Source organism: Ursus maritimus, unplaced genomic scaffold, assembly GCF_017311325.1.
Source record: "Ursus maritimus isolate PB19 unplaced genomic scaffold, ASM1731132v1 scaffold_6, whole genome shotgun sequence".
Taxonomy (NCBI): domain Eukaryota; kingdom Metazoa; phylum Chordata; class Mammalia; order Carnivora; family Ursidae; genus Ursus; species Ursus maritimus.
Window position 1 is genome coordinate 56049314 of NW_024426774.1, and position 11774 is coordinate 56061087.

Consider the following 11774-nt stretch of genomic DNA (forward strand, 5'->3'; position numbering starts at 1 on the left):
TCTATTCTGGAACAGCCAATGAAAATAAGTCACATATTTGATTCTTCCAAGTTTTAGTGCCCTTAATTAATAGATTAGGTGTTATTTTTAAGTAAGTCAAGACCTTACTTAGGTCTAAGATCAAAGGCAAGCTCTCTCCAATGAATGCATATTTCATCTTTTTTTGTCCAATAAATAGTTTTACCAATAAATATAGGTAGAGGAACTTCTCAGTCCATTTTTGTAGTCTGCTTGCTTAAACACAATTTTCTTGTGGTGTGGGAATTCAGGTGGCCCTGGGCAAAATTACCTAGTAGGTAATGTTTGTCTTAGTTGCCTGCTTTTTCTTTCCTGAAGATACCCTTGCCCTTAGGGCCCCATCTCAAGTACTCTACCCTTCTAAATTTTTCTTTTCAGTTCCCAGCACAACATTCTATAACGTGGGCACCATAATTTCTTTCCCCAGTTTGATCTTACCTACTCTGTGTTTATTTTTCTTAGGATCCTAGGATACATTAGTTCATGTAATTTTTTTTAAAGTCACAGCAGATATACTCGTAGGAGAGGGTTAAGATAATCATGGACCAGGGATCTACTTTAGAAATGATGCCCTTTCCTCATCTATATTGTCTTGATTGTTCATTCACTTCATATATATTTACTGAGCACCTATTATAGGCCAGAAACTGTTCTAGGCACTTGAAATATATCAAGTCCCAAAAGATAAAACTACATGTGCTTGTGGTGCTCACATTTGTACAATTTTAATCTCTTGAGAGTATGAATCATTCTTTTTCGTATTGTTAAGTCATTACATCAGTGCATGCGATTTGAATTTTTTTGAGACTTTTTCTCTGATCATGCTTTATGTCATGTCTGTATTACTTGATGAAACACATTCTCATGTCTTAGCTCTGGTTGTTTAAATGACCAGTCAGTGACTTGGTTCTCACCATATTGAAAACAAAGTGAGAGGCTGACAGGTTAAAGTTCAGCATTTTCATGGAGGTGAGGATGAAAGTTAGGCTCTAATGAGGCTGTGATCAACATACACATTGGGCAACAGCTATATCATAAGCAAACCCTAGGCATTAAAATTTATCCAGGATTCCTGAAGGTTTGCATTAAAATGCTTATTTAGGTCCTTTGTTCAAAACTGCATAGAGGCATCCTCCTAAAGACATTCCATAATGGGACTGAATTTTTTAATTCAAATATTTACTTTTTGCTTAATTGAGTATTGCCTAGAGAAACAAAATGAAATGGGACCATAAAAATTTAGGATAAGGAATTTGTGGCAAACATATACCTCTTTTTAAAAAGTTTAGCTAAAGCTAGGTCAGTATAATTAATCTTGTTTTCAAAACATGAAGCTGTGCTACTGCTGTACACTCTGTTTTTACTAATAAAAATGTATATATTGGTTAAAAATATTCTAAGGGCACCTGGGTGGCTCAGTCGGTTAAGTGTCTAACTCTTAATTTCAGCTCAGGTTGTGTAGTGAGATGGAGCCTGGCGTCAGGTTCTGTTCTGGGCATGGATGGAGCCTGCTTAAGATTCTCTCCCTCCACCCCTCGATGCCTACTCCCCAGTCCCTGCTCTTGCACACATCTGCACACTCCTCTTTCTCTCTCTCTTAAAAAAAAAAAAGGATATATTTTTACCATAATTATTCTGTCTTGATGTATTCTTTTTTTTTTTTTAATGGCTTTGTCTTGCTACGCAATCATATAAAAACCTAAACAACTCAAGTTTCTCCAGATGGCCTAAATCAAAACTTGTAAGGTTCAAATTAGGGGACAGAAAAAAATCTAAGATTCTAGTGGTTCCTTTGCTTTTGAGTGGAAGAGTATATGCATCTGCAAGATGCCTAATTTTAAGCAAAAAAAAAAAAAAAGAAAGAAAAAGGACAACAGAGGAATATGATAAACCTTTCCTAAAACATAGCACTCTAGAAAAATAAGTTATTTGCAGGAGAGTTGCATTAAGAACTTTATAAATATTAAAATAGAATAGTAAATGTATATAATATAATATTTATGGATTCTTAATTTATAAGTGCCTATTTAGTATCCTTTTAAAATACCAACTAAAAAAAAATGACATTCTACCCTTCTTCAATAATGAATGAGCTCAGCTCCCTATACCAGAGGGAGGGAGAAGCAATGAGTGTGAACTCATTGCAGCAAGATCTTTGTCAGGGGGGCGCTTGGTAGCTCAGTGGGTTAAGTGCCTACCTTAGGCTCAAGTCATGATCCCAGGGTCTTGGTATCGAGCCCTGTGTCAGGCTCCTTGCTCAGCGGGGAGTCTGCTTCTCGCTCTCCCTCTGCTGCTCTCTCTCTCTTTCTCTCTGTCAACTAAATAACTAAATAAAATCTTTTTTATTTTTTTGTTTGGTATGTTAATTCTTTTTTTTAATTTAATTTTTTTATTATGATATGTTAGTCACCATACAGTACATCATTAGCTTTTGATTGTGTTCCATGATTTGTTGTTTGCGTATAACACCCAGTGCTCCATGCAATATGTGCCCTCCTTAATACCCTTCACTGGGCTAGCCCATCCCCTCTAAAACCCTCAGTTTGTTTCCTGGAGTCCATAGTCTCTCATGGTTCATCTCCCCTTCTGTTTTTCACCCCTTTATTTTTCCCTTCCTTCTCCTAACGATCTCCCTGCTATTCCTTATGTTCCACAAATAAATGAAACCATATGATAATTGTCTTTCTCTGCTTGATTTATTTCACTTAGCATAATCTCCTCCTGTTCCATCCATGTTGATGCAAATGTTGGGCAATCATCCTTTCTGATGGCTAATATTCCATTGTATATATGGACAACATCTTATTTATCCATTTGTCTGTTGAAGGGCATCTCGGCTCCTTCCACTGTTTGGCTGTTGTGGACATTGCTGCTACGAACATTGGGGTGCATATGGCCCTTCTTTTCACTACATCTGTATCTTTGGGGTAAATACCCAGTAGTGCAATTGCTGGGTCATAGGGTAGCTCTATTTTTAACATTTTGAGGAACCCCCACACTGTTTTCCAATGTGGCTTAAAAAAAAAAAAAAAAAAGGTCTTTGTCAGCGCTTCTCTCTAGAAGCTGCATTTTTTAAAAATGGAGATTTTTTTTTTGTCAGAAGTTCAGAATTTTAGAAAATCGTCTTTGAAGAGTTGTCTTTTATATATTTGTCACATTTTTCAGTCTATACAATTGGTATTATAGAAAGGATTGGAACTTTTTTGAACCCATATTTTCTTATGCCCAAATTCTGTTATCACATGCAGGCACATTTCATTATTTTCAAAAGGAATTCCTATGCCAGCCAATCTAAGACAATGTTATTTAGTCTCACACCAAAGTTTGTCTTTGGGATTTCTCTGTCTTCCTTTGAGTGCCCCTTCTAACTGCTTCAGAGATCCTTTCTGGGACTTTCTTGTTGATCCCTGGCTGCTTGGGTGATGCCCCACTCCACTTGATTCTTCCTCACTTCTGTTCATTCACTCAACAAATTTTTATTGACCATAGACTTTGTCTCCTGTTCAGCACCAGATGTTGGATATACAATGATGAGAGAAAAGACATAGTCATTGCCCCCCTGGGGATAGAGGAGAAGGGACTTAGGTGCTAACCCAATACACAGAAGGTACGCAAACAAAAGCAACACTGCAAATGTGAAAGGGTGCTGGGTCTTTGGTGTGAGGGTTTGGCCTATTCAGGGAAGCAGGCCAGACTGTGTAAGGAAGTGACATCAGCTGTAGTTTGAAGGATGAATTTACATGAGAAAGAGGTGAAAGAAGAACTTTCTGGGCTAACTACCCAATTCTCTCTGCTTCCCCCCCCTCCCCCCGACGCACACACACACATCATGCCTGTGGATTGACTGCTCTAGGGTAGGTGCTAAAGGGGATCAGAGCATGCTGCTCCCAAACATGCCACTTTTGTATAAAGATTATTTTAAGCTGAGGACATGTCTCATATGGTCTATGATTCAACAGATCTATGAGATTCAACAGATGTAGTGGGGAAAAGTCTCAGAACTTCCCTTATCTGACTACAAACAGCAATTTCTGGGGAAGAAGGTTGCTGTAAATTCCTCTTCAGAGTGGATCCACTCTCAGAAGGGAGAATGTGAATAAAACCTATCCCAAATCTTTTCTGCAATGAAGTTTTATGGCCCTATAGAAGCTGGGAAGGCCTATGCCTATAATGACAAACATCATCACAAACTCTCTACTTCCTGTTTTATTTTCTCATGAAAACTCACTTATCTTTCGAAAAAAGTAATTTACTTTTCCCTACCTGTCTTTCTCCCCTTCCCCTTCAGCTATTAAGATGGTATATAAGCCCCAAATTTTATCCTCCCCTTTGAGTCACTCATCATAGAGTTTTCCTATCTGTATGAGCATTACACACATAAATAAACTCTGGTTTTTTCCTCCTGTTAATATGCCTATTGTCACTTTAAATTGCAGATCCACAGTCAATGAACATGAGAAGGCAGAGAAAGTTTTTTGTCTCCTGCGGCTCCCAGAGAGCACTTGTTCCAGAGAGCTATAGCTGGGGTTCAGAAGGCAGAATCCTGTGGCCTACTTGGAGTATCTCAACAGGATATGGGTAAGTGGCAATTTCACTCACTGGAACTACAGTTTCAGTAATGATGAAATAATGATTCATGTCAGGGACATGCCACTGCCTCCAAGAAGCTTACCTAGTTCCCCCAAGCAGAGTGATGGCTCCCAGCTCTATGCCCCTCTTCTATCTTGTAACTGCTCCTACTATCACACTTACCCCACAGATTCTTTTGTTCCTACTGTTTACGTGTCTGTCTGCCTCCCAAGAAGGCTGTGTTTCTTGAAGACAGAGATTATGTCTTACTGTTTTCCTAGACTCAACAGTGCCTAGAGCCAGCACACAATAATGCTAAAGGAATGGATGAAATGACAAACTGCCACCAGAGTACCTGTCAAAAGTGAATGACATAAAGAATTAGACATTTTTTACTGCTACCAGGCAATGTTAAATGTACCCTGTCCTTGGACCTTGTGCTTATCTTCTCCCTACCTTCCACCCCTTGGTGGGACTAATTGGCGTGTTTATACCTGGGGCATGATGCCATCAGAAGGAACACATTCCCTTACTAAATGGTAAATCTTGGGTAAGAAGGGAGAGGCGATAGGTAAGCTTTTGGCTAATGTATACAAAGTATCTTGCAGAGTGCCTGGCATATGACTGTAAATGTAACTCCTTATCCCTTCCTTCTCTTTCTCTTCTCAAGTCACCCCTTGTCTGTCCTGTCCTATCATTTCTGGTACACATATTTGGTATATGTGATGTAGGCTTCATAGACAGGCATGTGTGGTGATGAATATGTGCCAGTCATGGAATGCCTGTGCTCAGCAAACCTCCATGGCACTTTTTTTTCCAAGTCCTGGCCTTTAGACTGGGATTAAGTATGGAAATGCTATGGGGAAAGAAACAGAGGGATCCTATGGTGCTCCTCAGGGATGTAGCTCTGAAGTAATAATACAGGGAAAATAGCACTGATTAAGCCGAAAGGCTCAAAGAGCAAACAATCCACTTTTCTCACACTAATTCTGTAACAGACCTGATTCTCTAGTTTTTTCAGTGTTGGCTCAATTCCAACCATGTGTAGCACTCCCATCCATTTTTGAAGTGATTTTCTTCGTGGAGAGAGGGATGTAAGATGACTACTTGGCCTGGTTTTCAGGTCCCACATGTTGTTTGGTTTTTGTTGAGTTTTATTTTGCTCTTTTTTAGAGCCTAAAAAGGCTCCATTACACCTACCTAGCTATTTATTTTCTTATCGCTTGCATTCTGCCTGAAGTTAGTTAGCATAATAAATGTTGTTTTACAAGCTGTGCATTCATTATCCATCAGTGCTAGGAAACAAAGATCTGTTGTCCTGAGGAGGCTGTTATTGGTAAACGAAGGAGCAGGTGTCTTGTATTAGACCTTGTGGGCTGATTCAACCACTGTGATTCTCCTCTGGAAGTTGCCTTCAATTTGTTATACTTTAGCCACTACTTCTGATTAGGCCAAATATGTCCTTGGGAGTTCTGTGCTTAGAAGGAAAAACGTGTAACAGGAAAAATATCTTCTTCTTTATAATCGAGGATAATAATGTTCAGTCTGGCTCACCAGCAGGGTATCCTTCTGTTAAAGGGCAGAATAATCCTTCTATCTCTTCTTTCCAGATTGTATTCTGGGCATCCATAGTTTCCCATGACCCACAAGAGAACCCTTTCCACTAGCTTCTATATGGCAATTGGAAGTTTCTCCCAGGGTAGAATAACTGCTGCAACATTCATTTATTAAACAGAACTGTGTTGGGCCAGGCCTCCCATTGGAAAAGTCATTGACTGCCAGTCACTCTTTGACACAACACATTTGTGACTTATGCAAGACAGACGCAAATAGCTGTGTGTCGCTGAAAACCCTAGTGCACAGGCACAGAGCTGAAAATAAGAATAAAAGACAAAATCCCCTAGATTGTTTGGTGCTTAGAAGACAGCTGTTGTAGGTAGTTGGGGAGAAGATTGTGAGCAACTCGAGGGCAGGTACTCTGTTATCTTTGTAAACCTAGAACCCTGACTAAGAAAATGATGAATTATTAAGAAAATAGGTCAAAGATTCAGACAATATCTTGATTCTAAGAACTTGTTCTTGAAGTATGTCTGGAAAAAGGAATGAAAAAATAATTCAGGCATATAGATTTTATTTATCATGAAACTGGATTAAGCTTTAAGGTCCCACACTCACACGTGGCTTAGAAGTTGAACCTGAATAAGTTTTTTTTTTTTTTCAAAAAATTTATCTGCATCTGAGAAAGTGATTTGAAAGACTCTTGTAAAGCTGCCTCCCATTTTTGCACTCAAGAATGGGAAACATTTACCATTTATTCCTCACAAAGTACTTAATCAACATCAAGCCCTAAGGAAATACACACTTACAAAATTGATCATGGTTTATCCTCAGGTGGGAGGTCTAGCACAACAGCAACACGCTGCCTCTGAGGCGTCTGCAAAATCAGGATATGCCAGGACAAGCATACACCTGACTTCTCAGAAATTTTATTTTGGCTCCTTCCCTACTTAAAGAATATAATTACCTAAGCACTCTTAAATCCCACCTTTTATTGTAGGAATATGAACAAAACATGTTTTGTTTGTTTGTTTGTTTTTAAAAGTATGTTTTATGGTTGAATGCTGTAACAATTCATCCTACCATAAAGTAGACATTTATACAATGGGTTACACATTTTGGAAAACAGATATATTTTCTCAGTTTCTCTAGGTCTTCCAAATACTTGGAAGGATGCCTGCTTGAGCCTAGTGATTTATGTACATGTATTTTGTCACTTAGTCCTGAACCTGCTTATGAATTTTACTATTGCATACCCTAATAGTCTCTCTCTACCCCTCTTCAATATCTATCTTTATATATAGTATATAGTATATAGTATATATAGTATCTATCTATATATATAGTATATACATAGTACATAGTATAGAGTATAGTATATATAGTATCTATCTAAATAGGTATAATTGCATATGGTATAATTACACATAGAGTATATAATTTGATAAAAATCTGAGAAATATATACCCATGAAATCATCATCACAGTCAAGAAAATGACCATCTCTATCACCCCAAAAGTTTCCTCAGTAATTCCTCCCTTTCCCCTTTTTATTCCCCCAACTCTAAGCTCCCACTGACCTGCTTTCTATCACTATAGATTAGTGTGTTCATTAGAACTTTATGTAAATGGAATCATTTATATACACACTTTTTTTTTGTCTGGCTTCTTTCACTCAGCATAAATATTTTGAGATTCACTTATGTTCTGCATGTCGGTAGTGTATTCCTTTTATTGCTGAGTGGTGTTCCATAGTATGGATATAACATAATTTGTCCATTCATTCACCTGTTGGTGGACATTTGGGTTATTTCCAGTTTGGGATTTTACAAATAGAATACTATGCACATTCGAGGGAGGAGTTAAGATGGCGGAGGAGTAGGAGACACCTTTTTCAGCCGGTCCCCCGAGTCGAGCTGGATAGGTACCAGACCAGCCTAAACAACCACGGAACCAGCCTGAGACGCAGGAAGATGCATCTGGATCTCTACAAATGAACATCTCCAGCGCTGAGTATTGAGGTACGAAGCGGGGAGCCATGAAACCGTGCACAGATATCGGAAGATAAACGGAAGGGGGAGGGAGCCGCCGCGTTTGGGCGCCGGGAAGCAGTAGTCACTTGCACGGGGGAGCGGGTGGGGCTCGCGGACGGCACCCGCAAAACAGCAGACTGAGACCGTGAGCCAGGAGCGCGCGCCACCAGGCATCTCCCGGAACACTGGAATCCCGGTGTGCTCACTGGATCCAGACTGAGACCGGAGCTTCGGAGCGCCGCGCGGGCGGCTGCGGCTGGCGGCGTAGAAACACAAAGGACAGAAACGCGCCGGCCCTGGAAGTGAGTGGCTGGGACGCCGGGTGTGGGGCGCACATCCCGGGACGCTGCAGGGTTGAGCAGCACCAACAGAAACAGAGTTAAAGTGGCCAGAACATTAGTAGAGAACAGGCCGCAATCCCTCTGTTCTGTGACAGAGGCTGAAATTCGGCCGCTGATGCTGACTCTCAGAAGAGGCACAGCAAACCGCCAGGGAAAGCCGCCAGAGAACAAAAGCCGGGAAATACCGATTCAGAGAGTGCCCATCCCCATTCCCCCTCGCAGGGGACACGGAGACTCTACCCAAACAGGGTTGCCTGAGTATTGGCGCGGCAGGCCCCTCGCCCAGAACACAGAAGGCAGGCTGAAAAATCAAGAAGCCCACAACCCGGGCGCCTGGGTGGCACAGTCATTGAGCGCCTGTCTTTGGCTTAGGGCGTGATCCCGGCGTTCCGGAAAGGAGTCCCTCATCGGCTCCTCCGCTGGGAGCCTGCTTCTTCCTCTCCCACTCCCCTGCTTCTGTTCCCTCTCTCGCTGGTTGGCTGCCACATAAATAAATAAATAAAATCTTTAAAGAAGAAGCCCACATCCCTAAGATCCCTATAAAACAAGGGGCACGGCCTGGGACCCAGTCAATAATTTGGGCTCTGGAAACCCCGCAACCTCTCCTCATCAGAATGACAAGAAGGAGAAGCCCCCCCCAGCAAAGAAAAGACAGTGAGTCTGTGGCCTCTGGATGTAACCAAATTATCAGAAATGGAATTCAGAGTAACGATGGTCAAAATGATGAGTAGAATTGAAAAAACTATTAACGAAAAGGTTACTGAGAATATAGAATCCCTAAGGACAGAAATGAGAGCGAATCTGACAGAAATTAAAAATTCTATGAGCCAAATGCAGGCAAAACTAGAGGCTCTGACGGCCAGGGTCGCAGAAGCAGAGGAACGGGTTAGTGAATTGGAGGATGGGTTAATAGAGGAAAAAATGAAAATAGAAGATGGTCTTAAAAAAATCCACGCCCACGAATGTAGGTTACGGGAGATTACTGACTCAATGAAACGATCCAATGTTAGAATCATCGGCATCCCCGAGGGGGTGGAGAAAAACAGAGGTCTAGAAGAGATATTTGAACAAATTGTAGCTGAAAACTTCCCTAATCTAGCAAGGGAAACAAACATTCGTGTCCAAGAGGCAGAGAGGACCCCTCCCAAGCTCAACCACGACAAACCTACGCCACGTCACGTCATAGTGCAATTCGCAAATATTAGATGCAAGGATACAGTATTGAAAGCGGCCAGGGCAAAGAAATTTCTCACGTACCAAGGCAAAAGCATCAGAATTACGTCAGACCTGTCTACACAGACCTGGAATGAGAGAAAGGGTTGGGGGAGCATATTTAAAGCTCTTTCAGAGAAAAACATGCAGCCAAGGATCCTTTATCCAGCAAGGCTGTCATTCAGAATTGATGGAGAAATAAAGACATTTCAGAATCGCCAGTCACTAACCAATTTTGTAACCACGAAACCAGCCCTACAGGAGATATTACGGGGGGTTCTATAAAAGTAAAAAGGCCCCAAGAGTGATACAGAACAGAAAGTCACAGCCAATACAAACAAAGACTTTACTGGCAACATGGCAACATTAAAATCATATCTCTCAGTAATCAGTCTTAATGTAAATGGTTTGAACCATCCCATAAAACGCCACAGGGTTGCAGATTGGATAAAAAGAAATGACCCATCCATTTGCTGTCTACAAGAGACTCATTTCGAACCCAAAGATGCATTCAGACTGAGAGTAAGGGGATGGAGTACCATCTTTCACGCAAATGGACCTCAAAAGAAAGCTGGGGTAGCAATTCTCATATCAGATAAATTGGATTTTAAACTACAGACTATAGTTAGAGATGCAGAAGGGCACTATATTATTCTTAAGGGAAGTATTCAACAAGTGGATATGACAATTATAAATATATATGCCCCCAACAGGGGAGCAGCAAGATACACAAGCCAACTCTTAACCAGAATAAAGAGACATATAAATAAAAATACATTAATAGTAGGGGACCTCAACACTCCACTCTCAGAAATAGACAGAACACCCTGGCAAAAACTAAGCAAAGAATCAAAGGCTTTGAATGCCATACTCGACGAGTTGGACCTCATAGATATATATAGAACACTACACCCCAGAACCAAAGAATACTCATTCTATTCTAATGCCCATGGAACATTCTCAAGAATAGACCATGTTCTGGGACACAAAACAGGTCTCAACCGATACCAAAAGATTGAAATTATCCCCTGCATATTCTCAGACCACAACGCTCTGAAATTGGAACTCAACCACAAGGAAAAATTTGGAAGAAACTCAAACACTTGGAGACTAAGAACCATCCTGCTCAGGAATGACTCGATAAACCAGGAAATCAAAAATCAAATTAAACAATTTATGGAGACCAATGAGAATGAAAATACAACAGTCCAAAACCTATGGGATACTGCAAAGGCAGTCCTAAGGGGGAAATACATAGCCATCCAAGCCTCACTCAAAAGAATAGAAAAATCTAAAATGCAGTTTTTATATTCTCACCTCAAGAAGCTGGAACAGCAACAGAGGGACAGGCCTAATCCACGCACGAGGAAGCAGTTGACCAAAATTAGAGCTGAAATCAATCAAGCAGAAACCAGAAGTACAGTAGAGCAGATCAACAGGACTAGAAGCTGGTTCTTTGAGAGAATCAATAAAATTGACAGACCACTGGCAAGACTTATCCAAAAGAAAAGAGAAAGGACCCAGATTATTAAAATTATGAATGAAAAAGGAGAGGTCACGACGAACACCATTGAAATTGGAAGGATTATTAGAAATTTTTATCAACAGCTATATGCCAATAAACTAAGCAATCTGGAAGAGATGGAATCCTTCCTGGAAACCTATAAACTACCAAGATTGAAACCGGAAGAAATTGATTCCTTAAACAGGCCAATTAATTATGAAGAAATTGAGTCAGTGATAAACAACCTTCCAAATAACAAAACTCCAGGCCCGGACGGTTTTCCTGGGGAATTCTACCAAACATTCAAAGAAGAAATAATACCTATTCTCCTAAAGCTATTTCAAAAAATAGAAACAGAAGGAAAGCTACCAAACTCATTCTATGAGGCCAATATTACCTTGATCCCCAAACCAGGCAAAGACCCCCTCAAAAAGGAGAATTACAGACCGATTTCCCTAATGAATATGGACGCCAAAATCCTCAACAAGATACTTGCTAATAGAATCCAACAGTACATTAAAAGGATTATCCATCACGATC